The 26,211-nt window shown below is 37.4% G+C and overlaps 1 pseudogene; it reads right to left on the bottom strand.

Annotated features, from left to right (window-relative positions):
* The window catches only part of LOC128030597 (plectin-like), a 108,598-nt pseudogene that overhangs the window by 49,111 nt on the left and 33,276 nt on the right, over positions 1–26,211 (bottom strand).

Below are 26,211 nucleotides of genomic sequence, written 5' to 3'. Positions count from 1 at the left end.
TTACACAATACCTCTTTGGACTTTTTCTGTAACTCTTCAGCTTCTTTTTTCAATTTTTTCTTCTCCTTTTCAAGATCAGCAATAGCTCTGCGCAAGTCATCTGCTTCTTTGTCACTCCTCAATCTCTGTATTTCCAATGTTTCAACAACTGTATTTTTCTCTTTGGTGGCAAGCTCTGTCTCATGAAGTCGGGCGCTAATTACATCTGCCTGCTTCTTAAATTTCTTGGCTTCCTCCTCAGCTCTAGACTGGGCATCACTGAGCTGGGACACCTGAAGTCTAAGTTTCTCTGCCTCAGCTGTTATCTCCAACTGTCTTCTGCGCTCAGCCTCCAATGATTTTTGGAAGACCTCAGTTTCCTTATCAAGCCGTTGCTGCATCAGTTGTTTGTCTTCAAGCAACTTTTGAGCTTGCTCTTGGGCAAGGTCTTTCTGTCTCTGTAGCATTTCTGCCTCTGCTCTAAGTTTAGAGGCCTCCTGAATGGCTTGCATCTTTTCTTTTAGCATCTTTTCAGCAAGTGCTCTTTGCTCAGCAAGGTCAGTCTCTGCAATATGTCTCATGCGAGCAGCCTCCTGGGTCTCAATGCTGAGCCTGGCAGCCTCCTCAGCAAGTTTTTTCATGTTCTCAGCCTCCTCGGCCAAGAATTTTTGAGTATTATCTTTGTCCCTCTGGATGAGACGTTGGTTCTCCTCTTCAATTCTGAGCTTGAGTTTGATGAGCTCCTCCATTTGAATCTTGACTTTGAACAGTTCCTCCTCTACCTGGGCTTTCTGTTTAACAGCATCGCTGACTTCGTCCTTCAGGCGATGAAGCTCCTCATCCAGGAGAGTCTTCTGTTTGTCTGTCTCATCCAGTCGCAGTTTCACTTTGGCAAGCTCTTGCTCAACCTGAGATTTCTGCTTAAGTGTCTGCTCTGCAAGTGTCTTCTGCCTAGCCATCTCCTCATCAGCTAGCTGTTTTTGTTTCAATGCTACTGCCTCTGCCTGGGCTCGCTTTTCTGCCTCTAGCTCTGCCTCTTTTCTGAGCCTCTCAGCATCTTCTTGGGCTTTGGCCTGATTGGCAGCCTCAACCTCGGCAGCCTGACGCTGACGGTCTGCTTCTTCTGCTTGTTGGCGGAGGAGGGCAGCCTCTTTCTCTGCCTTTTCTTTGGCCTTTTCTGCTTCTTGGGCAAGCTTTTTGGCTTTCTCAAACTCCTCCTTGAGCCTTTTCTGTACCAGGCTGTCCTCTTTCTGCTGAACTAGAACACTGTGGACTTGATGTTCAGCTGTAATTGCTTTCTCAGCAGCTTCTCTGGCAGCAAGTATTTGCCTCTCAGCTTCTTTATCAGCATCTTCTTTTTGCTTTCTGGCCTCATCAGCTTTCTTTTTGAGACGCTCAACCTCTTCTTGAGCAGCCTGGCGCTGTCGAGCTGCTTCCTGCTCTGCGGCAGTAATCTTTTTCAGTTTTTCTTCAGCCTCCCTTCTTCTGTTTTCTTCGTGAAGGGCAACCTTGCGCAACTTCTCAGCTTCCTCCTCAGCTCGCAGTTTGCTTTGTTGTGTTTCCTCTGCAATATTCTTCAGTTTATTTAGTTCAAGCTCCAAATCAAGCTTGCCAGATGAAGCCTTCTCAAAGTTAACTTTCAAGATACGAATCTCCTCTTCAACTACTCTTTTCTGTTTAAGAGTGTCATCCACAATTGTTTTCTGTCTATCTAATTCCATTTCAGAGGACTTCTTAAGCTGTTCGATCTTCTGATGAATGTCTTGCTTGTGCTGGCTTGCCTGATCTTCAAGAGCCTTTCTCTGGTAAGCCTCATCCTCAGCTTGCCTTCTCAGGCGTTCATTTTCGGCCTCTTTTTCTTTTAGAGCAATCTCTGCTTCAGTTTTCAAGCGAGTGGCCTCATTAATGGCAGCAAGTTTCTCTTTGAGAATTCTTTCAGCTTCTGCTCTCTGTCTCGCTGCTTCATCCTCAGCAACCTGTCTCTGTCTCTTTGCCTCTTCAGCAATGGCACGGAGCTTGGCTGCTTCATCTGCAAGATCCCTCAGTTTAGCAGCTTCAGCCTCCAAGAGTTGTTTACTCTTTTCAGTGGTGGACATGCTCTCCTTCTCAGCTTTAGACTTCAGCTGCAAAAGTATGTCCATTTCACTTCTAACTTTGGAAAGCTCATCTTCAAGCTGCTTCCGCTGCTGCTCTGCAGCACTAATCTCATTCTTTAGACGGTACAGTTCATTGTCGAGCAGTGATCTCTGTTGCTCAGCATGATCAAAATCAGCCCTCAAGCGGATCAGCTCCTGCTCTGCGGAGAGTTTTTGTTGCGCTGTGCTCTCTGCCAGCTTCCTCTGCCGCTCTAGCTCTTGCTCAGCCATGTCTTTCTGTTTCAGGGCAGACTCTTCAGCTTTGGCCCGTTTTTTGGCCTCACGCTCAGCCTCGTCTTTCTGTTTTTCAGCCTCTTCCTGTGCAATAGTCTTTTTGTGGGCTTCTTCCTCTGCCTGGAGCCTTAGACGAAGGGCTTCATTGGCTTTTTGCCTCCACTTTTCAAGCTCTTTCTCAGCCTCCTCCCTTGCGTTGTCTGCCTCTTCCTGGTGCTTCTTGAGGCGTTCTGCTTCCTCCTGCAGTTGAACGACAGTCCCGTGTTTCTCTCGGAGTGACTCCTCAAGTTTAGATGTCTTTTCAACATAGGACATGCGCTTGCTCTGCAACTCAGCAGCAGCACTTTTCAGAGCTGCATCTTGAGCGAGCTTGATTTGTCTGGCTTTCTCAATCTCAGCATGCTTCATGTGTCTTTCTGCCTCCTCTGCTTGCATCTTGTGCTTCGCGAGGTCATCCAGGGCTTTCTGCTTCTGCCTGGCAGCCTCTCTTTCTGCTTCAGACTTCAGCTTTAACTCTTCCTCCGCCATCCGCTTCTTCTGGGTCTCCTCGTTAACCTGTTTACGAAGTTTCTCAGCCTCTTCATGAGCAGCTTTACGAAGTCTCTCTGCCTCAGCAGCCTTGTCTCTAAGCTGCCTCAGCTCATCCTCTGCAGTGGACTTTTGTTTCAGTGTAGTTTCTAGTTGAAGTCTTATGATGCGGATCTCTTCCTCTATCTTGACCCGGCTTTGTAAAGCCTCCTCCACTTGTTGGCTCTTTGATTTCATCTGTTGTTCAGAGATGTTTTTGAGCTCGTGAAGCTCCAGCTGGATGTTCTGTTTTTGCCTTTCAGCATCCACAGCAACAATCTCTCGTTTGCTAACCTCCTCTTGCATCATGAGCTTGAGCTCCTGTGCCTCTTTCTCCGCTTTGGCAATGGCCTTGGCATGAGCTTCAGCTAGCTGCTTCTGTTTCTCTAACTCTGCCTGCATCTCAGCAATTTTTTTCCTCTCTTCTGCTTTTAGTTTCTCAGCAGCTTTCTGTATTAGTGGAGGTAAATGGTAAAGAAATGTATGATTAAGATCAATCATGACAGGGTGTTAAAGGAGTAGTTTACCCAAAAATGAAAAGTCTGTCATTTTTTACTCACTTTTATTCCAAACTTGTATTGACTGTCTACAATATTATAGGTTTACTTTTTTCCATAGAACACAAAAGGTGATATATATTGGCCACTCTTTTTAACATAAAAGTAAATAATAACAAGAGATGTCAAAATCTTGATATACCTCTGAGATGACCCTCTGTTCTTCAAACAAAATAGCAGTACTTATGACTTGTGCACATTATCTGACTTCTGAAGCCAGAAGGAGCGGGGAAATCAACAAGTTGCTATTCACTGAAAATGTATTTACTGTTGTATTTTTTCAGTGAATAGTGACAATTTTTTATGCTATTGTATATTTAGAAATCTTGGAAGACAGCACAAGTTGGATGACTGTTAGTGTGTTTCATCACTTTTGAAGCTTGTAAACTTCAGATCCCATTTATTATTAAATGTTTCTCTTTTGTGTTCCATGGAGACAAGTAACACATTTGCGGTTTGGAATAATATGAGGAAATGCAAATGATGACAGAAGTTTGCATTTTTAAGTAAACTAAGTCTTTAAGTGTTAAGGTTATTATTTAGCTCAATGAAAGACAGGTTTAGATGCAATCATGACAAACAGGGTTAAGGTAAATTAACAGTCAATCATCATATCATATGCAATCATTTGGATTAAGTAAGATGATATGATTAATGTATGGAGACACAAGACTGCTTTAAAACACTATACTCTCACAACATGCATGGGGGAGAAGCTACCAGACGGTGGCTCTATGTAAACCATATACAGCATTCCATTTAATCAAAATTATTTTAAAAATTCTGCTGAACAAAATAGAATGTAATCAATATGCTTTTGCTATACACTAGATGACTGGATGAAAATACAGTTAATACAAACTTTAAAGGTGCCATAGAATGCAAGTCATTTTTATAAGGTGTTTGAACACAGTTTTGTGAAAACAAGTAGCCTATAATGGTTAAAAATCCACTCACTCTGTGTTTTATTATTGCAAAAAATTATAAACCGTCTCTTTACACAAGCAGTTCCAGACTATGACAACATAATGTGTGAAAGTTCCGCCCATTTGTGATGCTCTCTGCCCTATTAACATATACACAGCCCTGACTGACAAGCTGTGGTCTGCCATTAGTGTTCTCTTGCTGTAGCTGCTGGAGATACAATGTCAGAGCCAAAGAGCCATTAAAAGTGCTGTGTGGTGGGATGCACCAACGAACATAGGAGTCTCCATAGAACACTGAGGAGACGTTGGTTACATTTTACCTTCGAAGGAAATGTCCACTGGACTCTACTGCCTCACAATCGAGGGGCAGTTCAGAGTTGCTGGAGTTACGCAAAGATTGCTTCTGAAAGCAATCAAACGTCAAACTTGAAAAAAATATTCTCAGCTCTTTTCAACATTAATAATAATAATAATGATATAACAGTAAAGGTTTTTTATTTTTATTTTTTGTAGAAAATCTGATTGTAAAAAGGATTTTTGAAGGATTGTGTGACTGGAGTAATGATGCAAACAATTTGTTTGAAAGTAAGCTTTGATTTTTCCTAATAAACTGTTTAACTGCACTTGCAAGTGGATATTAAATTATGTTGTGGGATAATTAAATATATTATAAATAAACTACAAAAATATAATTATATACATTTATTTTGTCCTCACATTCTTTCTTGTAACTCCTCCTTCTCAGTGACACAGCTGACTGAAAGGATCATTATGCAGCTCATTATGCGAGCCTTTGTCTTCTCAGATGTTAATCACAATGATATTCATGATAGTTGACACCTACTCGCATATGACTTTTACCAACAAAAAGTGTCTTAGAAAATTTAAATCAATATATTGTTTTCTGTGAGTGAGTAAACACGATGGTTTTCACATAAATTAGAAAGAACAATTCTAGGCTATAAGCTCCAGTTCTCAAAAGTCCCAGGAACCAATGTTCTTTATGTGTTAATGGCCTTATTCAAGTTTTTCACTAACCATGCATAACATTATTTTTTCTCAAAAACATAATCATATACATACATGCTGCTCACATATTATTATAGGCCAGGTTGTGCTGATTACAGTGAGATTAGACTTAACCATTTAGATGTTTATAACCAAATGAAAAAGCACAAAACTTCTCCAGGCCCCAAAATTACCCTTAGACTCCAGCGGGTTAAAGTAGCCCAACCACGGGCTTTCCAATGCTTGAGGACAGGCGGGAGCACCAGCTCATTTTCATTTAAAGGGAAAATACACATAAACAGAGTGTTTTGGCTCATACCCTAAACGTGCCAATTTCAAGAAGCTATACAAACTTATCTGTGGGGTATTTTGAGATAAAATGTCACATACACACTATAGGGACATCAGAGAACAATAAAAACGATTGTATCAATGCATTCCATGGCACCTTTAAGTGTGTTTCAAAATAAATAAATAAATAAATAAATAACATTCCTTTTCTAAAGATTTAGAAATCTTTAGAACTTGATTTGGTGGCCTGAAAAAAGGGTGAGAAGAACAGAACAACTAAAAACCAATAGTGCAAGCAAGAACTCCAGTTAGCAATGGAAAGTAAGCTATAAGCGTTAAAGCAATGATTCAGGCAGACAAGCAGGTCCAGATCCACAGATAAAGAGGAAACATTAGTATGAAAAGAACATTTTAAATGACCTTAAAGTATAAAAAAGGGCAGTAAGAATCTGATTCTCAAATGTGATTATTCAGACTTACACAATATATTATTATATTGGAAATGTAGATGATACTATAAAGTTTCATCTAAATCTTAACAGTCATGAATCTTAACAACATAAATGCATTAAAACTACTACTACCACATTATATTTCAGTTATGTATTTTAAGTTATGCAGTGTGAAGACCATTTAAGTCAATTAATCAATTAAATTAACAATCTACCATCATGAGCAAAGAGAATCAGAAAACTACAATGAACCAAAGTAGAATAACATTTAACTAGAAAGTGTTACTCATATAAGCTTGATGGGAGGAAATGCAGTATATTAATGAAAATGGATACTGGAATATGGATAAAGAATTACTAGAGTGTCATGAAAAGTTTTACCTCTTTAGAGCTCAGAAAAGATCAAGCAATCATCAAGACAAAAGCGCTGGCAAGCAGTTAAGAGAAGCAAAGAAATGAAAGGTTAGAGTTTAAAAGACATACAGTAGTGAGAAAAGAGAAAAGTATATAGGAAAAGTAGGCCTCATATGACTTGCTTTCCCTAGTGTACATCCGACACTGTCTGACATGCAAATATCAGTGGTGTAATGTAACAAGATAATAATACTTTGCAAAATATTTTTTAAGAGAATATGTACAGTACTTCGCTTGTTTTAATATTTCTATCAACTTTAAACTTTATTCCACTATATTTCCTAATTAAAAATATATACTTTTACTCTGATACATTTTCCCGAAGCATATTTGTTACTTACTACAAAATAAAGTCAGAGGAACACAGACTGAAAGAAAGTAGGTTTGACGAAACAGTGGCCTGGCACTTTTTAAAATAAATATGTATCTGCAAATTAATAATTACAAGCTATCCTGTTTTTATTTTATTGTATTTATTTCCAACAATAAATGTGTTAAAATAAAATAAAATAAAATAAAATAAAATAAAATAAAATAATGAAACTGCCTTTAAAAGACAATTTAATTTTTTATGTTAAATAGTTTAAGTAAGATATAATTAGGACAGGGCAAATTTATTCGACCTGTTACACATTTCTGAAATGCTTGCAGTAAAATACTACTGAATTCATATATATTTGTGTCCAAAGTGACACAGAAAAATCTTGAGTCACCCATAAATTAAGTATATCTAGATGTTTTGTTTTTCTAGAGAGTGGTTGGTTGGGTTGGTTAATGTTAGTGTGTTTTTGGGTTAGTCTGGTATAGGGTCCCCTGATGTCACGCACCTCTTCGTCCTCGATGCGCCGCTGCGTGTCTGTGATGAACTTGATGTACTGACTGGTCAGTGTCATCAGCTCACTATAGCGAGTTCTCAGAGTGACATACTATGATGAAAAAGACAAAGCATTTTGAAAAATGATCATTGAAATTCTATCAGTTAGATGTTTACAAGATAACATGAGTGTACTTAAATGATAAAACCCATAGTAACCTGCGCAAACATGAGTAATCACATAATGCACATGTATAAATGTGAATGATTTGTGAGCGTTTTCTAACCTCTTGAATGACGTTATCAGAGGCAGACTCCATCTTGGTTTTCTTCAAAGGAGAAGTCAGAGGTTCTACCTGAGCTTTGTAGGCAACTAACTGAAGTTCATAGTCCTGGAAGAAATAAAGATTGTAGTACTCTAACCACAACTTGTAGGTACATACAATAAATAAATTAATATATATACTCTCTCTTACCTTAATGGTATCAATGTAAGCTTTGGCATATTTCTGGCATTCATCAACTTTATCTTTGTTTTTCTCAATCTCTTCAAGCAGTTTCTGTAAAATAATATGTCAGCATATTATGCTTATACCTTTGCAATGGGTTAACAAAAGAATTCTTAATGCAATGCATGTAAGAGAACTAATGCATGTAAATTAATATTCCAGAAACGAAACAAGATTTTTCCAAGATGTAAAACATTTCTCACAAGATCTTTATTGAGCTTGTTCTGTATTACACACATTTTTAATAACTGGTTGTTAACTGGTTAATAACTGGCAAAGTCTCTGACAGTTACTGCAATAACACTGTTCATCACTGCAGTTAATAACTTGATGTTTCCAGTCAATGTTATTTATATTTTTACTAGGATATTGATATCTAAGTAAGCTAAATGATAAATGATGGTAAAGTGGGGCAGCTCATAAGTGGGTTTTGGTTGTTACCAATCAAAAAGTCTCCTCATAGACATTTTATTGATAACCTACTGTATTTTCAAACTTCAAACAAGCATGAGGTATTGCTCAACCCATAACCAAAGGATTAACCTGGAGTTAAGCGCCGTGTGAAAACCCCTCTGGAGAAAGATTGTGTCATTCAGTACCTTCTCCTGTGCCAATTGTTCTTTGAGAGTCTTGCTGTCGATTATAGGCACGGCCTGGATCTTCTCCTGCCGCTGTTTGGCGTCTGCGATCCAGCGGATGAGCCAGTCGTAGCTCTCCCTGTAGTAGCCCAGCTGACGGCCCAGCTGCTCAAGCTCACGGTTCCGCAGGTCGATCTGAGCGAATATGGCGCGCCAGCGGTCCTGGAGGCTGCCCAGGAGCTGCCGGTAGTGATCCAGCTCAGCATCCCGCTCGCAGTGAACCTGAAGCATGCGATGACTGACCGCCGTGGCCTTGGCCAGCTCACTCTCCATGTCATCAAACACGGGCCGCTGGGTTTCTGCCTCCGAACGCATTCGCTGAACACAAAGGAATAAACTGACTTAATCCCAAGGTAAATCTGATGTAACTACATTAAACATGCTGTACACTAGCAGGTATATACGATTTTCATTAAAATAACTGTGATCAAACATCCCAACATTTAGTAAAAATACTTGAAGACGTAGGGTGTTTTTCCCATGTTGAAATGCTTTTTTTTAAATTAATATGCAAAAGCAAGTGTAAATAATAATTTATGTTTAAGAATCAGTCGACACATGCCAACCTGACACAATCAATGACATCAGTCAATTACAAATAAAGGGGCAGGACAGTCTGCTTTTCCGACCAATGGCAGACTGGGAAACCAGTCATATCTACCATCTATCATGTCTACCAAGCTTGGTTTGAACATACTTAAAATACTGAAGACATTTCTAAAGCTGGAAAAGTCATGTAAAATAACAAAATCCTTAAAGGGTTAGTTCACCCAATAATCAAAATTATGTCATTAATAACTCAACCTCATGTCGTTCCAAACCCGTGAGACCTCCGTTCATCTTTGGAACACAGTTTAAGATATTTTAGATTTAGTCTGATAGCTCTCAGTCCCTCCATTTAAACTGTTTGTACAGTATACTGTCCATGTCCAGAAAGGTAAGAAAAACATCATCAAAGTAGTCCATGTGACATGAATACATGAATACATGAATACATTTTGGTCCAAAAATAGTAAAAACAACTACTTTATTCAGCATTGTCTCCTCTTCCGGGTCTGTTGTGAGTGAGTTCAAAACACTGCAGTTTGTGATATCCGGTTCGCGAACGAATCACTCGATGTAACCGGATCTTCTTGAACCAGTTCACCAAATCGAACTGAATCGTTTGAAATGGTTCGCGTCTCCAATGAGCATTAATCCACAAATGACTTAAGCTGTTAACTTTTTTAATGTGGCTGACACTCCCTCTGAGTTAATATAAACAATATCCCGGAGTAATTCATGCACTCAAACAGTACACTGACTGAACTGCTGTGAAGAGAGAACTGAAGATGAACACCAAGCCTAGCCAGATAACGAATGAACGACCGAGTCGTTCTCGAGTCAAGAACCGGTTGCATCGGTTTTCGGATCACCAGTAGTTCTTTCGGACAGTTCGATTCAATAAACTGGTTGAAGAAAATAGTTCGCTCAACGTGATGACGCCATTGGCGATGATGGCCCTTCATTCAAACCTGTGGTTTACCCGCGTTCACAACACTAGCACAAAATCAGTTCAGAATCAATCACCAAAAAAAACAGTTCGGTTCAGACGCCCTGTGCATCATTATGCTTCACACTGAATCACACAACACATGCGCAGTATCATCAGCTCCTCGGTTCTCGAATCGGTCGCGTCTGACAGAAACGGATTATGAATTTTTATGACTTTTTCATGATATAACTTTATGAATTTCTTCACTGATAAAATAGATAACATCAGAAATACAATAACAAATGTAGATTCTACAGCGTCTAACACTTCAGTTTCATGCATCGCACCCAAATATAAACTGCAGTGCTTTACAACTATAGGACAGGAAGAGCTAAATAAACTTATCACTGCATCTAAACCAGCAACATGTTTATTAGATCCTGTACCAACTAAATTACTGAAAGAATTGTTACCTGTAGCAGAAGAACTGCTCCTTAATATTATTAACTCGTCGTTATCTTTAGGTCACATCCCAAAACCATTCAAGCTGGCGGTTATCAAGCCTCTTATTAAGAAACCACAACTAAATCCTAGTGAACTGACAAATTACAGACCCATTTTAAATATTTTGTTTATGTCCAACATTTTTGACAAAGTTATGTCTGCTCAATTAGGCTCCTTCCTGCAAAAATAAAAAAAGATCTATATGAAGAACTTCATACAGTTCATACAGAACAGTCAGGTTTCAGGCCCCACCATTGCACAGAAACCGCATTTGTTAAAATTACATCTTGCGTCAGATCAAGGCTGCTTCTCATTGCTAGTTTTACTTGATCTTAGTGCTGTGTTCGACACCATAGATCATGACATACTCATAGATCGATTACAAAACTATACAGGTATTCAAGGGCAGGCTCCAAGATGTTTTAGGTCTACCATTTTGTTTATTTAAATTTTGTTTATTTTTCAGTGTTCCTGTTGCTCAATTTGTAGAGCATTGCGCTATCAAGTGTAAGGTTGGGGGTTCTATTCCCCGGGAACACATGATAGATAAAAATTGATAGCCTCAATGCACTGTAAGTCACTTTGGATAAAAGTGTCTGCTAAATGCATAAATTTAATTTAATTTAATTTAAAATGGGGAGTCTCAGTTATCACCAGTAAAATATGGAGTGCCTCAAGGATCTGTCCTAGGTCCTCTGCTATTTTCAGGATAAGACAGAGATATTACTTATTGGACCAAAAAACACTACACAGAATCTCGTAGATTACAGTTTGCAACTAGACGGATGTACCGTTACTTCCTCTACAGTCAAAAATCTGGGTCTTATATTAGATAGCAACTTGTCTTTTGAAAACCATATTTCCCATGTTATAAAAACAGCATTCTTCCATCTTAGAAACATTGCCAAGCTATGAAACATGTTACCTGTTTCTGATGCAGAAAAGCTAGTACATGCATTCATGACCTCTAGACTGGACTATTGTAATGCACTTCTAGCTGGTTGTCCTGCTTCGTCAATAAACAAGCTACAGGTAGTCCAAAATGCAGCAGCTAGACTCCTTACCAGGTCAAGAAAATATGATCATATTACCCCAATTTTACAGTCTCTATACTGGCTACCTATTAAGTTCCTTATCAGATACAAATTATCATTACTTACCTATAAGCCCCTAAATGGTTTAGCTCCTGTGTACCTAACTAGCTTTTTACCACGCTACAACCCATCAACGCTGGACTTTTGGTCGTTCCTAGGATAGCAAAGTCCACTAAAGGAGGTAGAGCTTTCTCACATTTGGCTCCCAAACTCTGGAATAGCCTTCCTGATAATGTTCAGGTTCAGACACACTCTCTCTGTTTAAATCTAGATTAAAAACACATCTCTTTCGCCAAGCATTCGAATAATGCAGAATAATCTCATAATTTGTGACTGCAGTTGTATCTGATCTGATTTACATAGGATTTACACAAGCTCCAGTCTAAATCCAGAACACCTGAGAAGAGATGATGCTGACCCTCAGAGGACCTCAGATGATGCTAACCCTGAAACAACATACAGAACTACCAAATATTGCTACAAGTGTGATCGCCTCATATAAAAATTGCTGTTAATAGTGTTCATCGTCTGTTTGACTACGTCTTGTATTCATTTTTCAGAAAATTCCTGTCATATGCACATAAACTGACAGTCACCACTGATAAGCTACTACTAAATATTGTAGAAACTAAATTTTCTGTAAAGTTTCTTTGCAATGATTTGTATCATAAAAAGAACGATGAGCTTTGTAAAAATCTACGTGTTTCAGAAAGCCTGGGCATAGAGGAAAAATAATGTGCTTTTTTAACCGTAAACCGCACAAACACATTTCATTAGACCAAATAATGTTCTTTTTATTAGCAACATCATATGACACCTTTAAAACTTCAGGAACCCTAAAACAGAAATTTTCAGAACCTAGGAATGTCGATCATTTGAATATGATTATGGTTGAGAAGCACTATATTGTTTTACATGTTAAATAAATGGTACAGTTCAATCAGTAAGTGAACATTAAATATTACCTTGAGCTCAGAGCAGTAGTTCTCCACCTCCTCGACGTTTGTAGGAACCGTGTGAACCTCACGTAGACGATTCTCATATTTCTTCACCACATCTTCTGCTCCTTGTGTATTACGGATCACAATCTCTATTGTCTTAAGTCTACAGAAAAAAGAATTGCCTTGATCTGATCGTATGCTTAATTGAAGATTATTAGTACATAATAATGCACGCAAATGAATATGAGCCAAAACATGAATGACAAGCAGCAGTGGATGTGCCATGCAAAGACAAATACTGCCTCTTACTTCTCCAGGTAGACCGAGGACAGGTTGTAGGTCTGGTCCATCTTCTGCAGGGTGATGTCCAGCTCTGAGCGCAGGACTGGAGTGCTGGACTGCTGCGGAGAGGACAGCACCTCCTCAGCTTTCTGGGACACTCGGTCCAGGTTCTTCTTAATTCCTTCCAACTCTATTTGCACTTTCTGTTTGAGCCAGAAACAAAAACACAATGATTCATTCGGTTAAATATGAAAAAACTATGGTCCAATCATAGTTCACATCATAATCAAAAGAAGAAAATAAGGAAATATATTCAGGGTACAGTTATTTAAAAAAGCACACACACACACACACATATATATATATATATATGGACCCTGGACAACAAAACCAGTCTTAAGTCTCAATTTTTAGAAATTGAAAGCTGAATAAATCATCTTTTCATTGATGTATGGTTTGTTAGGGGGACAATGTTTTTCCTAAATACAACTATTTGAAATTCTGGAATCTGGGTGCAAAGAAAAAAAAAACCTTGAGAAAATCACCTTTAAAGTTTATCAAATGAATAATATATTTACGGTAGGATATTTACAAGATATCTTCATGGAACATGATCTTTACTTAATATCCTAATGATTTTTGGCATAAAAGAAAACTGATAATTTGGACCCAAACTATGTATTTTTGTCTATTGCTACAAATATACCCCAGTGACTTAAGACAAATATCACTATAATTTTAACTAAACTTAACATGAAAGAAGAAAATGGAAAAATATCAGATTCAAAATATTCATAACAATATATATTTTATATATTATAACTGCATTTCAGATATACTAAAATAACACTCATAATATATTGGAGTTTTCTTCTTCACATTTTGACATTATTTTCAAGACCATTAAGCACAAATTTTAATACCATAATGGGTTAAAATCTCATTAATCTGATTCATTTATATCTCATATTGTATTAGTATTTGTTGTTCTTATTTAATTTACTCTGTATTACATTAATAAGCATTTAATGAGAATCACAATCAGTAACACAAACTAAGCTGACAATGTTCTTTTGGATCCATTACAATAATAAGAACACTTAGTAAAACATGCTTAAAAAATAAAGTCACAAAGCAAAAAATATTTTTATGATTTTGGGGATGTGTTCTTAAAATTCACCCATTTTAAAAATATGATTTAAATATGTTTACACATACTTCCGTTGCAAAAGAGTTTTAACTGGATCAAATAAAAGGAACAAAGGAGTTTTGTGTCGTACTTTCTGTTCACCAGTTTTCTGAATGCAGTCTCGGAGCGGATCTTTATCCACAGGCTGCCGGATACGAGCCACCGTACGAGACTCACAGTCTTCGATCTGCAGCCGCAGGCTTTTGACTTGGGTGATGTACGTCTTGCATACGGATTCATCCTGCTCACCTGTGAAGAGACATATTTCTTACTATGGCTTTCAAACAACACTAAGGGCAGACAACAGTTCATCTCTCCCTTTATCGGTGCACTGCAGCCAACATTCACGACACTCTGTCACGTCACACACATTCCTCTGTGTTAGTGGCTCACATTTCATCCCAAAGTTGAAAGGCAAAAAAAAAAAAAATACTGTGCATAAAGAAAATGAGGCCCATTTCGAGAACTGTAAAATATAACAGTACAGTATGTTTCATTGCATTATTATTATTTTGTATGTAAAAAAAAAAAAACATGCACTACCATGATGCAAAATAGATATATCACATATTTCATCCATGTGGATGGCAGCCATATATGAACCACGCAGATTCAGAAAGGCATTGTTTGACCAGGCTGTGTTTTTCCTCTCTACTGTGCTGCTATGTTGAGTGTTTCAGTACATGCACACTCTGTAGAGATGTGCCATTAGCTAAAGCACAGGACACGGACGACGACAAAAGCTGACACAACATGTTTTTCCATTATAGAGCAGCTCGTCCGTGATAACCAAACCCTGCTGATCAGGCCAGCAGGAGCACAAGACTCACCCTGCGCTCTGACAGCTGCTCCTGAAACGTGAATTCAACAGTTACACAACATAAATTCAGCGTTTCATGGCATCAGTGGGCTCTGTCGGGGCTTGGTGTCTGTACCTTTCTCCAGGGTACGGAGCAGGCTGTCGAAGTGCTGTACGGTCTCCTTGTAGTCCCTCTCCACCTGCAGGTTATCGCTGGAGTCGAACAGCTTGGAGTCCTGGGAGTCTTTGAGGAAGTCCTGATAGTGCAGCTGCAGGTTCCTCAGCATCAGCTGGTACTCGTCCGAGTTCATCGTCTTGAACTGAAACATAAGACGACTCTTAGCTGCTTTTACATTCAGAATGGTTAGATTTATTCATCTTTTCTTGAAGTACTATGATTATTGCAGTGACAAAATCTCAATAAAAATTTTTTTTCATCTGAAATGTGTTGCAAAACCATTCTCAGATGTTGAAACAGCAGAATCACGTCTACCCTGTTATTCAATAAAGCAATTGGCCTTGTTTACCATCTGTTTCCTAAATATAACTCGGTCGGTCTGCAACAATCAAGTTACTGAATTAGTTACAGGGTGGTGTTTACTGTTTCCTTGCTTTTGCATATGAGAGAGTGCTATAACCAGTCAGTACATTCACTCCTATAACCACTGACTCGTCAGCTTAATGGATACATCACAAATTAATGACTAAACCACAGAAATGTGTATATATGCTACGAGTGAGGTGTAGAACGGACCGTGGTGATGTTCCAGGAGCGGATGAGATGGATGTCTTTCATCAGATACTGCCAGGAGAGCAGACTCCTGAGGTCAGCGTGGAGCTTCTGCCACAGAGCCAGAGTCTGCTGCTGACCGGCCTCCAGACTGACACAAACAACCACACAACAACACCTCAAAAGAGAATCTGGGAGTCTTTACAGACACACGCGTCTTGTTAGACAAGTTATTAATGAAATCACTAAACTAAAATCATAAGAAAATAATTTCAGTACTTGAAAAACAAAAAACAAAAAACTTAAATGTATTTTATTTCAGCTAGTTGTCAAAACAACAGTCTTTTTTTAGTTTAACTTGTACTAAAATAACTACAACTTAATTAAAATATTAGACATTACAAAAAAAGATGAAAAAACAACACAATTACTAAAACTACATAAAAAAATAAGAAATGACAGAAACCAGAAAAAAAAGCTATTAAAAAGTTATATTAGTATCTTATAGTAATATTTAATTCCAGCTCGTTGCCAAGGCAACATTTCAAATTTTTACTTTACCATATTTTCCGGACTATAAGTCACACTTTCTTCATAGTTTGGCTGGTCCTGCAACTTATAGTCATGTGCTTATTTATCAAAATTAATTTGACATGAACCGAGAGAAATGAACCAAGAGAAAACATTACCGTCTCCAGCCACCAGAGGGCGCTCTATGCTGCTCACTGCTACCACTGAAGACATAGAGCGCCTTCTCGTGGCTGGAGACGGTAATGTTTTCTCTTGGTTCTTGGTTCTAAATAAATGCGACTTATAGTCCGGTGCGACTTATATATGTTTTTTTCCTCATCATGACGTATTTTTGGACTGATGCGACTTATACTCAGGTGCGACTTATACTCTGAAAAATACGGTAAATTGAAGTTTTTTAACACATTAAACTGAAAAAAAATTACTACTAAAACTAATAAATACTATCTAGACAAATAAAAAACACTAATGAAAATATTAAAAACACAGAACAAAATGACTAAAACTTGAAAACAGAAATGATAAAAACTTCTCATATTTGTATAATTAAACTTGAACTAGATAAACAAAAAAATACTATATATGCATAAAAAACGAAAAACAATAATAACAAATACATAAAAATAAATAACAAAAAAAGCAAAATTACTAAAACTTGATATTTACTAATGCATTATTTAAATCAAAAGTTGTGCTTGTTAACATTAGTTAATGCACTGTGAATTACCATGAACTAACAATGAATAACTGTATTTTTACTAACATTAACGAAGATGAATAAATACAGTAATAAATGTATTATTCATTGTTTGTTCATGTTAATTAATACATTAACTAACATTAACTAATGGAACCTTATTCTAAAGTGTTACCCCTAATCTTTATAAAAAAAATGGCAAAACATAAAATGTAAGTCGAACTCAAAGCATTGTGTGATCCTGTAATAGTGTATAGATGAGAGTGGAAGGCAGTCAGCAGCAGTGTGTGTTCAGAAATCAATGTCTTTAAAGTGTAGTGTGTGTAACGCACCTGGACACGCTCTCCACAGCCTCCTTGTTGACGGGCGGCACGAGGAAGCAGATGGATGGCACCACGGCCTCGTTCCCCGAGCGGTTCAGGACCTTCCACCTGGAGGGCTGGGAGTTATTGATGAGCGCGCACTCGTCGCCCTTGTGCATGGTGATCTGTCAGAGGACACAGGGGTTTGAGCATGCAGCACAAGCACAGAAGACAGAGCGACGGGGACGGACTCTACCTCCATCTGTTTGAAGTCACACACAGCTTGGACGGGCAGCTTTCCTCTGGAGGGGCTGGTGGGGTCCCGCGGCTTCAGCTGGACGATGGACTTGGCTCTCTTGTTCAGGCCAGCGATGTCAGACTTGAACTCGTTCAGCTGCTCTCTTTCCTCCTGTGGTCAAACTCACTTAGTCAGCTTAAAGCGGCTCATTCGTTTGACTTTTTTCTTTATATAGCGTTATAAGAAATGTTTTATATAGCACTGCATTCAAGAAACAGTCAAAATATCCTTCTATTTTTCTAAGACTCAAGTGATCGTATCTTAATAGTTATTGTTAAATTTTAAAATAAGTTTATCAACAAAAGGCGAGCTTTAAGGGCTCCTGCGGTTTTTCATTAAAATACAAGTTTGATGGTTTAACGTTTGAAAACAAAGAAATTAAGACAACATAATATTACAGGTGTGTTGTCAAATAAACATATTAATATATTATATTATGCATTTTTGTTACATATTCATTTTTATTCTAGTAAAATATTACAATATTATTATTTATTATTTTGTTTGATTCAGTCTTTTTTTTTCTTTTTTTTTTGTAATATAATAATAATAATTATTATAATAATAACTATACTTTTCTTAAATACTATTTTTTATTTTAGTTAAATATTACAGTAACAATACTTCTTATTTTGATTCACTAAATTGTATTATTTTTATTTTTATTTTTTCATAAATACTTGATTTTTAATTTAATGAAATATTACAACAGTAATATTTCTTATTTTGTAAAAATATATTTATTTATTTATTAATTAATAATTTATTATTATTATTATTTATAGCCATATTTACATATATTCACAAAATGTTGGCAAGACTGTATACCCCTACAAACAAACACAGCAAATCTGTATTATTATTATTATTATAATTATTTTTTTTTTTTTGCATTTTAAATCACAATTTTTATCCAAAAATGTACAATTCGATTTATTTCCTAACTCATGCTAGAATACTGTGCCATCAGTGCTGCAGTGTTACAGGAGATGTTTGTAGTAAGCAATCTCTACTAATAACTGTACGCTTGCACTGGCAATGAAAGGCAGACTCACAACAGCGTCCTGCAGTAGATCCTCCAGTCGAGTGGAAGTGGTGCTGCGGTCACACATGTACTTCTTCTTCATGGTCTCCTGCATCTTCTTCATCCTCTCCTCAGCGTCTCTCACATCAGCGAAGAACTACGGGTAAAAGAGGACAGGAGGAGAAAGAGAAGAATACTGCTTACACACTGCACGATTGACCCACAACGATCTGAAACATGGTTATCACACTATATCAGACAGGCATCTGATGATGCTGTACCTGGAAGTATGCAGTGTTTTCTCTGAGATGAGTTTCAATGCAACAGCACACCTGGAGGATCCAGCTCCACTGCGTCTGCAGAGCTGCGGTGAAGGCCTGAAGAGCACAACACGGCACACACGTAACACTTACAACATGTTCACAGCGGTTTATAATTATCAGAAATGTTTCTCGAGCAGCAAGCATCATCATATTTTCATGATTCCTGAAGATCATGTGACACTGAAGACTGGAGGAATGATGATGCGCATCACAGGAATACATTACACTTTAACAGATTGACATAAAAGGTTATATTTTTATATTTCTACTGCATTATTTATCAAATAAACGCAGTCTTGGTGAGTGTCTTCTTTCAAAACGTTAATAGTTGAGTCTGTACCTCGACAGTCTTCTTGCCCGGATGTCCGTCTTTGATCAGTCTGTCTCCAGTGGCCTGGATGTCGTTGATTTTCTTCTCTCTAAGTTCCAGTTCTCGCATGAGTCCCTGAGGATTTAATCAAACCATGAAGAACAATCCAAACTGTACAACATTCTCCATTTACACCTGGGGTTGCAGCAGTCTGTTTATTAACCAGTTACAGGAAGACCCCAACTCTAAGCAGAGCGTCAGGATTATAAAACGCTCTGCACTTACGGAGTAGTTCTCTTTCTTCGCAGTCATGTTGGTGTTGCGCTCGCTCCAGTCGTAGTTGATCTCCTCTTCCTCTTTGTCATTGAGCCACATCAGTTCCTTGGTGGCGGCGCTGACGAAGTTATACAGCTGGTCCAGGTTTCTCAGACGGGACTTGGAGGAGTTCTAGAGAAGAAGAGAGATGTGTGCTGACACTGCAAGGCCTAGTGGTTTATAACAGTCACCGGTTTAGACACTCACCAGCAGTCTGTTGTACTGCAGATCCAGTTTGCCCAGATAGTCTCTGTATGTGCCTTTACTAAGAGGAGAGAGCTGGCTCTGAAACACACGAGCAGGTAGAGATGTCACAAGAGACCATCTTAGAAGGTAAAAATAACCATTTCTTAATTTAAGCATTTAAAGTGCCAGAACATTAGCATCCAATGGTGATATTGTAGCTATTATTCTATTTATCTATGGAGTTATCATTCTGAATGTATATGGGCCTATATTATTGCATTTAGCAGATTAAATCTGTTCCACTATATAGTTTGCATTACAGGTCAATATAAACAATCAAGCTTTTAAAATAATCTATGTAGTAGTATAACTGCTTTACATGAGTACACTGTGCATATGTGGGTAGAAGTGCATATATTTATATATCCAACTTTACATTGATAATATAGTTACATGATATAATAAAAAATGTATGTGGGTAAAGTTGGATATATTTAACAGTATAATTGTTAATTAATTTGAGTTAATAATTCACATCAATTTATTTTAAAGAAATGCTTAGTGGGGAAATTAAAAATATGTTTGAGAGAAAGGAGTGTAATTCTGGCTAATGTAACATAACGTATGATTAATGGTTTATTTAAAGATTATTAAGCATATTCATGGTGAGAAACAAGTGAGAAATAGAAAAAGTAAAGAAATAAATAAACAGCTTTTAACTTTATAAGAAAACAATAAAAAAGGCATATAAAAACATTGTTGTTTTTAAATAACAGGTTTAATCAATGACAAAATATAACAATTTCAATTTTCAGCTTTTATGTATAATGCATTATAAAGAGGTAATTAATAAAGGCTATAATGCATTATTATTAATTATAATGCTTGTTGTAATACTTTATATATTGGTTGTTAAGAAATACAACCAAATTAAAAAGGCATTAATAAAAAAAGAAAAGAAAAGGCATAGTGTAACAATGAATTGCTAAGTGTTATAATGTATTAACTGAGGTTACAATTGATCATCATGAATGCATTATAAGCTGTATTACTAGGCATAATTAATGTATTAACTACTTTTGGGAACACTTTATCACTTGATCTCTTAACTTGTTGTTTATTAACATGCATATTACAAAAATATTAGCCATTTATTAGTACTAAATTAGCACAATTTCTACGTGACCTTATCCTACATCTCTAAGCCTACCCAATACAAAAACATTATAACTACCTTACTAACTATTAATAAGCAACAAATTAGGATTTACTGAGGGAAAAGTCGTAGTTAATAGAGAATTAGTGTTCCCTATTCTATAATGCATTATACATTATTCAAAATATAAATCTGGTTTCACTTCATCTGAAAAGTAAAGAGTCCTAGTGTAGTTCAAGACATCACAGTCCATCAAAATATGCTTCAGAGTTTAAGGACTCTGACATACGTGGCATATTTAATATGCAAACACGTTTTTAGTAAAAGTAGTTAAGAGTAAAAAATAAATAAATAAACAAACAAAAGTACCTCATCTGTCCGTGCGCGCTCGATCTTAGCCCTGAAGTCCTCGATGGTTTGGTGAAGTCCTCTGTGGCTGCCCAGCTGAGACTCCACAGAGGGAAGATCGATGCCCCAGTCGGCCGTATCGATCCGCCGCTGGTTCTCCTCCACCCAGGATAACAGGTCCTGCGCGTAACGCAGGGTGACCTCGTCCAGCTCGGGCCGTGAGCGCTGCACAGTCTCCTGGGATGTGATGGAGACGTGAGACACAGTGCTGACGCTGGACTTGAGCCTCAGGTTGTATTCGCTGCGCAGGTTCACCAAGCGCTCGTGTAAGTGGTACACCCTGAGAAAAGAAAACTGCTGTCATTCGGTTTGCTTACATTAATTATACGTTATAGAATGACAAAGGGAAAGGAATATCCCTTTTTAATATACTGAAGGCTACTGGAAGAAGGTTTCCCACTGTATGGACTCACCTGCGATACATCTGCTCAGCCTGCAGGTGGCGCCCATCTTTGAGCAGCTGAACGTCGTTAAAGAGGAGCCGGATCATGCCGTCGGCTTTGTCCAGATCCCTCTCCACCTCAACCGTGTGCTGCGCTGGTTTCCTGGCATTTAGGAGACGGATATCCTGCAGCAAAAGTCAAAGTCACTACAATGCAAAGTCTATACAGCAGCTACACAGTTAGAGCGAGTAGTAGCTGTGTGAGTGATGTATATCTCACCATCTGCAGCAGGGACTCGGTATGCTTGAGCTGTTCTTCACACAAGCCTGATTCCACCTGCACTTTCCTGATGATCTGCTGGAGACGCTCTAACCTGGAAATGATCAGAGTTTGCAGACAATTCAATTACTTTTTTTTTTTTAAATGAAGGGACAGGATTTTCAAAACAATAAAAGAAGCACATTTTCAAGCATAAACTTTTTTCATTTTGAAAGAAATTAGAAAGAAATGTTGTGAAATTACTTCAAATAACTAAAATCGGTTACACTGTATTTTAAGGTGTCCTAGTTACATTGTAATTGTTTAAGCACTGAATGATATGTGCTTGCTATATGGTAGGGGTTTGAATTAGGGTTACATGCATGTAATTATGCATAATCATAATTAATTATTACTATAATAGAAAGTATATTTGTTACAGGGACACCTTAAAATAAAGTGTTACCCTAAAATCGTTAGCTTTTTTTTACAGTCCTGTTCCTCATGTACATACTATGTACTTATTATAGTAATTACAATAACTATGTAATAACTAGGTACTAACCCTGAACCTACCCCTAAACCTAACCCTACCCCATGTAGTTACCTAGTATTACCAGAACTTTCTTAGATAAATACACTGTAAGTACACTATAAGTACATGTTAGTACGCGTACTGTAAAATAAAGTGTTACCCTAAAATCACCTGGAAATTAGTCGGTTTAAAGTAATCGACAAAAAAAGCCACAAAGATGCATGTATCAAGAAACTCACTGTTTTTCACAACGAAGCAAATGCTCTAAACGACACGGATCTGTCAAAAAGGCCATTTTTACACTCCAACAGCATGCAAGAATCTCCCAAAAATGCATAAAAAAACATGTTTTTCGTGTTTTAATCCTGTCATGGGACTCGGACGGATCAAACCCGAGCCAGGATGAAGTTGTTGTGGCGCTTGGTCAGCCATTCCAGTCCATAAAGAAACTGTGTGCTGCACATTACTCGTGTCCAGCATTGTCTTGTGACAGGGGACGTGTCCTGTTCTGGATGAAACTCCCTCTACTTCAAGATGATGGATATCGATAACTATTTCATTTACTATTATTAACTATTTTCATTCATTACTCTTTCTTTTTTTACCAGTATATGCAGAATATAAATGCAACGATCTCATTCGGTCACACCGACAGTAAACTTGCTAAAGTACACTGCTTCACTGAAACTGGATGGAAACACATTTATTTGGAAGTCACTATATGATGAATACAGATCCGTTATTCTCTATAGAACTAGGAAAGTTAAAGAGCTTTTCAAAGTCTGGAGTTGTCATTAATGGTGTAATAATGACACAGAGCCAAACCAAAACTGTTGAATGTTTCATTCTTCATCACCAAAAAAAGTTTTCTTTCAATGTTTCTTTCTATTAATACGTATTAATATGTAAACATAGTTTTTCGTTGCAACAGTTTTCAATTCTTAAACAATAAATCTAGTGATTAAAATACAGATATAAAGTGTCATCACTTGCTCACAGTTAATGTGATAAACTAAAAAAAAATCACCAAAACTCCAGCTGATTAAAAGATGAAGAAGAGTAAAATTAAAAGCTCTGTCTGTGGATGTCACTTTTTGATATTTTCTATTTTCTATTGAATGCAATAAATTCATAAATTTGAAGTGCTGAAGACCACACTGAGATCTGGAAGAGATGGGTAGCATCATATCATTCTCACGCAGCTCTCATTAGTCTAGAACGGTCTGTATTGTACGTTTAATGACTGGTTCTATTCTAGTCAGGCTGTTGTTTCTTTACACACTACATATTCATGGAGACCACAAAATAAAAGCCATGACAGAACTGAGACTGCGGGGTGATGTGCTCCTCACCTCTCAAACTCGATTCGGAGCAGTCTCTCCCTCTCCAGAATAGCCACATGTAGACGTCCCCATTCCTTCTCAAGGTCAATGGGATGGTAACCGGGAGGAAACTTGATCTGACCAGAATGAACCGCACTCTGAGGGTAAATGATGGCAAAACACATTAAGACAGAGGAAACTGATCATTATAAAGATTTAAAAATCTCTCACTTTACCATCTGCTAAACTAAAATCATTTTCGCATCTCATGCTACATGTGTAACTCTCCATGACTGTAGCAGAACACATTGGGATCCTGTGTACCAACCTCAAAGGACTGGTACAGGTGTTTGGAGTGGCTCTTGTCTGACTCTTTGGCGGGAAGCTCTGTTTCTTTAAATTTCAGGAACTGACGCCACAGAATCTACAATACGAGCAAACAAGCAAATTAATAAATAAACACAGAAATCTGTCATGGGGCAATACAAAAAGTCATTGTTAATAGTTAGTTAATAGTGAGAATTGGTCATTAAACTAAAATGTGCCCAATATTATTTAATGAAACGGAGCTAACATGAACTAACAATGAACATGTATTTATATTAACTAACAATAACAACGATTTATAAATACTCTAACAAATGTATTGTTCAGTGCTAGTTAAAGCTAGTGCAATACATTAACAAAGGCTAACTAAGGTAGTTTAACGTAAAGCCCCCCCCCCCCAATTTTTTTTTTTTTTTTAAATAAAATAAAAATTAATATAAATAAAAATGACCAAAATTAACAACAAAATTATTAAAACTTCTGCTAAAATTAACATTTAAGCAGAACGTCAAAATAATAACAAAATCCAAAATGAAAATAAACTAAAACAGCGTGGTGATAAATTGATGCTGGAATATAAAGTATCCAAGATACAGTGTGACCCTCGATAACCCTGAGCTGGTAGATCTGAATGGTTCAGTCAGCATTTGTCTAAAGCACCTGCTCTTTGTTATTCCTCTAGCATAACGTGGAATGACTGAGGATAAGCTCAAAGCTGGTAATATAACTAGCAGCTCTCAGATGAAGATGATACGCATCACAAAACCACTCCACATTGATGAGACACAGCCATAGAAACTCAGACAAAGCAGCTCAAAGCAGAACACTGCTCTTCGTGATGCAGTGTCATATGACATGACTCATGCTCTGCAAACAAGGTTTCTTCCAGTAACATGCCATCAGATGTTACTGGCAGTGATGGGATCAACTTCTACATTGCATGCCAAGCTACAAGCTAATTACGTTTTATTTTTATTTATATTTTATTTAAAAAAATACATTCAAGCAATTTCAAGTGCCAAAACTTTAATATATACTGTATGTATGTATATATTATTATATAAAACAATAAGGATATTATTTAGGGTGATTTAGAGTTACTTGAACAGATTCATATTCATTAAATACAACTAATAAACTAGACAATCTAATTTACAGGCACAAAGAGTAATGCACTGCTGCAATAATAAAAAATAAAATAAAATAAATCAAAATAAAATAAAATACACTTTGAAATACCATGTCAAATAAATAATAATGAAATAATAAAATTAACTAAGTATTGCAATGCAAATATTTGCCTGAACCATGAAATTTAAAATAAAAAATAAAATAAAATTCTAGCTTAGACCTTTTCAAAATTCTCTGCTGGCTATAATAGTGTTAATTTGGTGCTGGTCTAAGTGTTAAATCTGCATAAGCATGCTGCTAACATGAAAAACTTAACTAGTGAAGCTGGTTGACCAGTTTGGATTTTTTTTATGGTCAAACTAGTTAAAACTCCACCATTATATGTAGTTTCCAAATCGCAGCTTATGCTGGTGACCAACTTAGCTGGTCCTTTCAGTGACAGTGACCCAGATAATTCAACACAAAACCAATGTGCAAATCTCAGACAGCACAGCACAACAGATAATGAAGAATGCATCACATTCGATAACTGAACACAAACAGAGCAGCAACCCAGACTCACCTCGATCTCCTCATAGCTGCTGGGAAACTTCCTCTCCTCGAAGATGAGTACATGATGTCTGATCCACTGCAGAAGAACGGTGACCAGCTCGTAATACTCCTGCCAGTGCAGCTCCAGCTCCTGCAGCCGGGAACAAAACACACAAAAACTATTCAGAGAGGAACAGGACAGCTCTTTTGCCTTAAGTCACTTACCACATTCCCTCAATTAGGTGTCCTCAATCAGAGCCTTGTCTGCTAACAGCATGTGAAGGGAGGGATGAATCAAAGTACAGAAATAGCTGATACAGGTTTATTGATAGTTTGTGACACCGCTCACAGATCATCTAATTCTCTTCTCATAGCAGAGGCTGATGGTGTGAAGGAGGAATGAAATAATCTGCGTCTGACAGCAGCTGGATGCTGTTATATAAGGGTGAATGGCAGAGATCCAGATCACACAACATCTATTACCTCGTCAAGTTTATATTCCTAAACCTTCTCTCCTTCTTTAAGGTGTAAACAAGCAAAGAGGTGAAAGAGGAGCCCACTGCCATTTTGAAAACCTGATGAGGGTCAAAAGGGGTCTCGGTTCACCATATTTGAATGCAAGCACATGAATTTGTGA

This window comes from Carassius gibelio, chromosome A16 (assembly GCF_023724105.1).
Source record: "Carassius gibelio isolate Cgi1373 ecotype wild population from Czech Republic chromosome A16, carGib1.2-hapl.c, whole genome shotgun sequence".
Lineage (NCBI taxonomy): Eukaryota > Metazoa > Chordata > Actinopteri > Cypriniformes > Cyprinidae > Carassius > Carassius gibelio.
The sequence above is the reverse complement of the archived record's forward strand: the minus strand, read 5'-3'. Positions and strand labels throughout refer to the sequence as shown.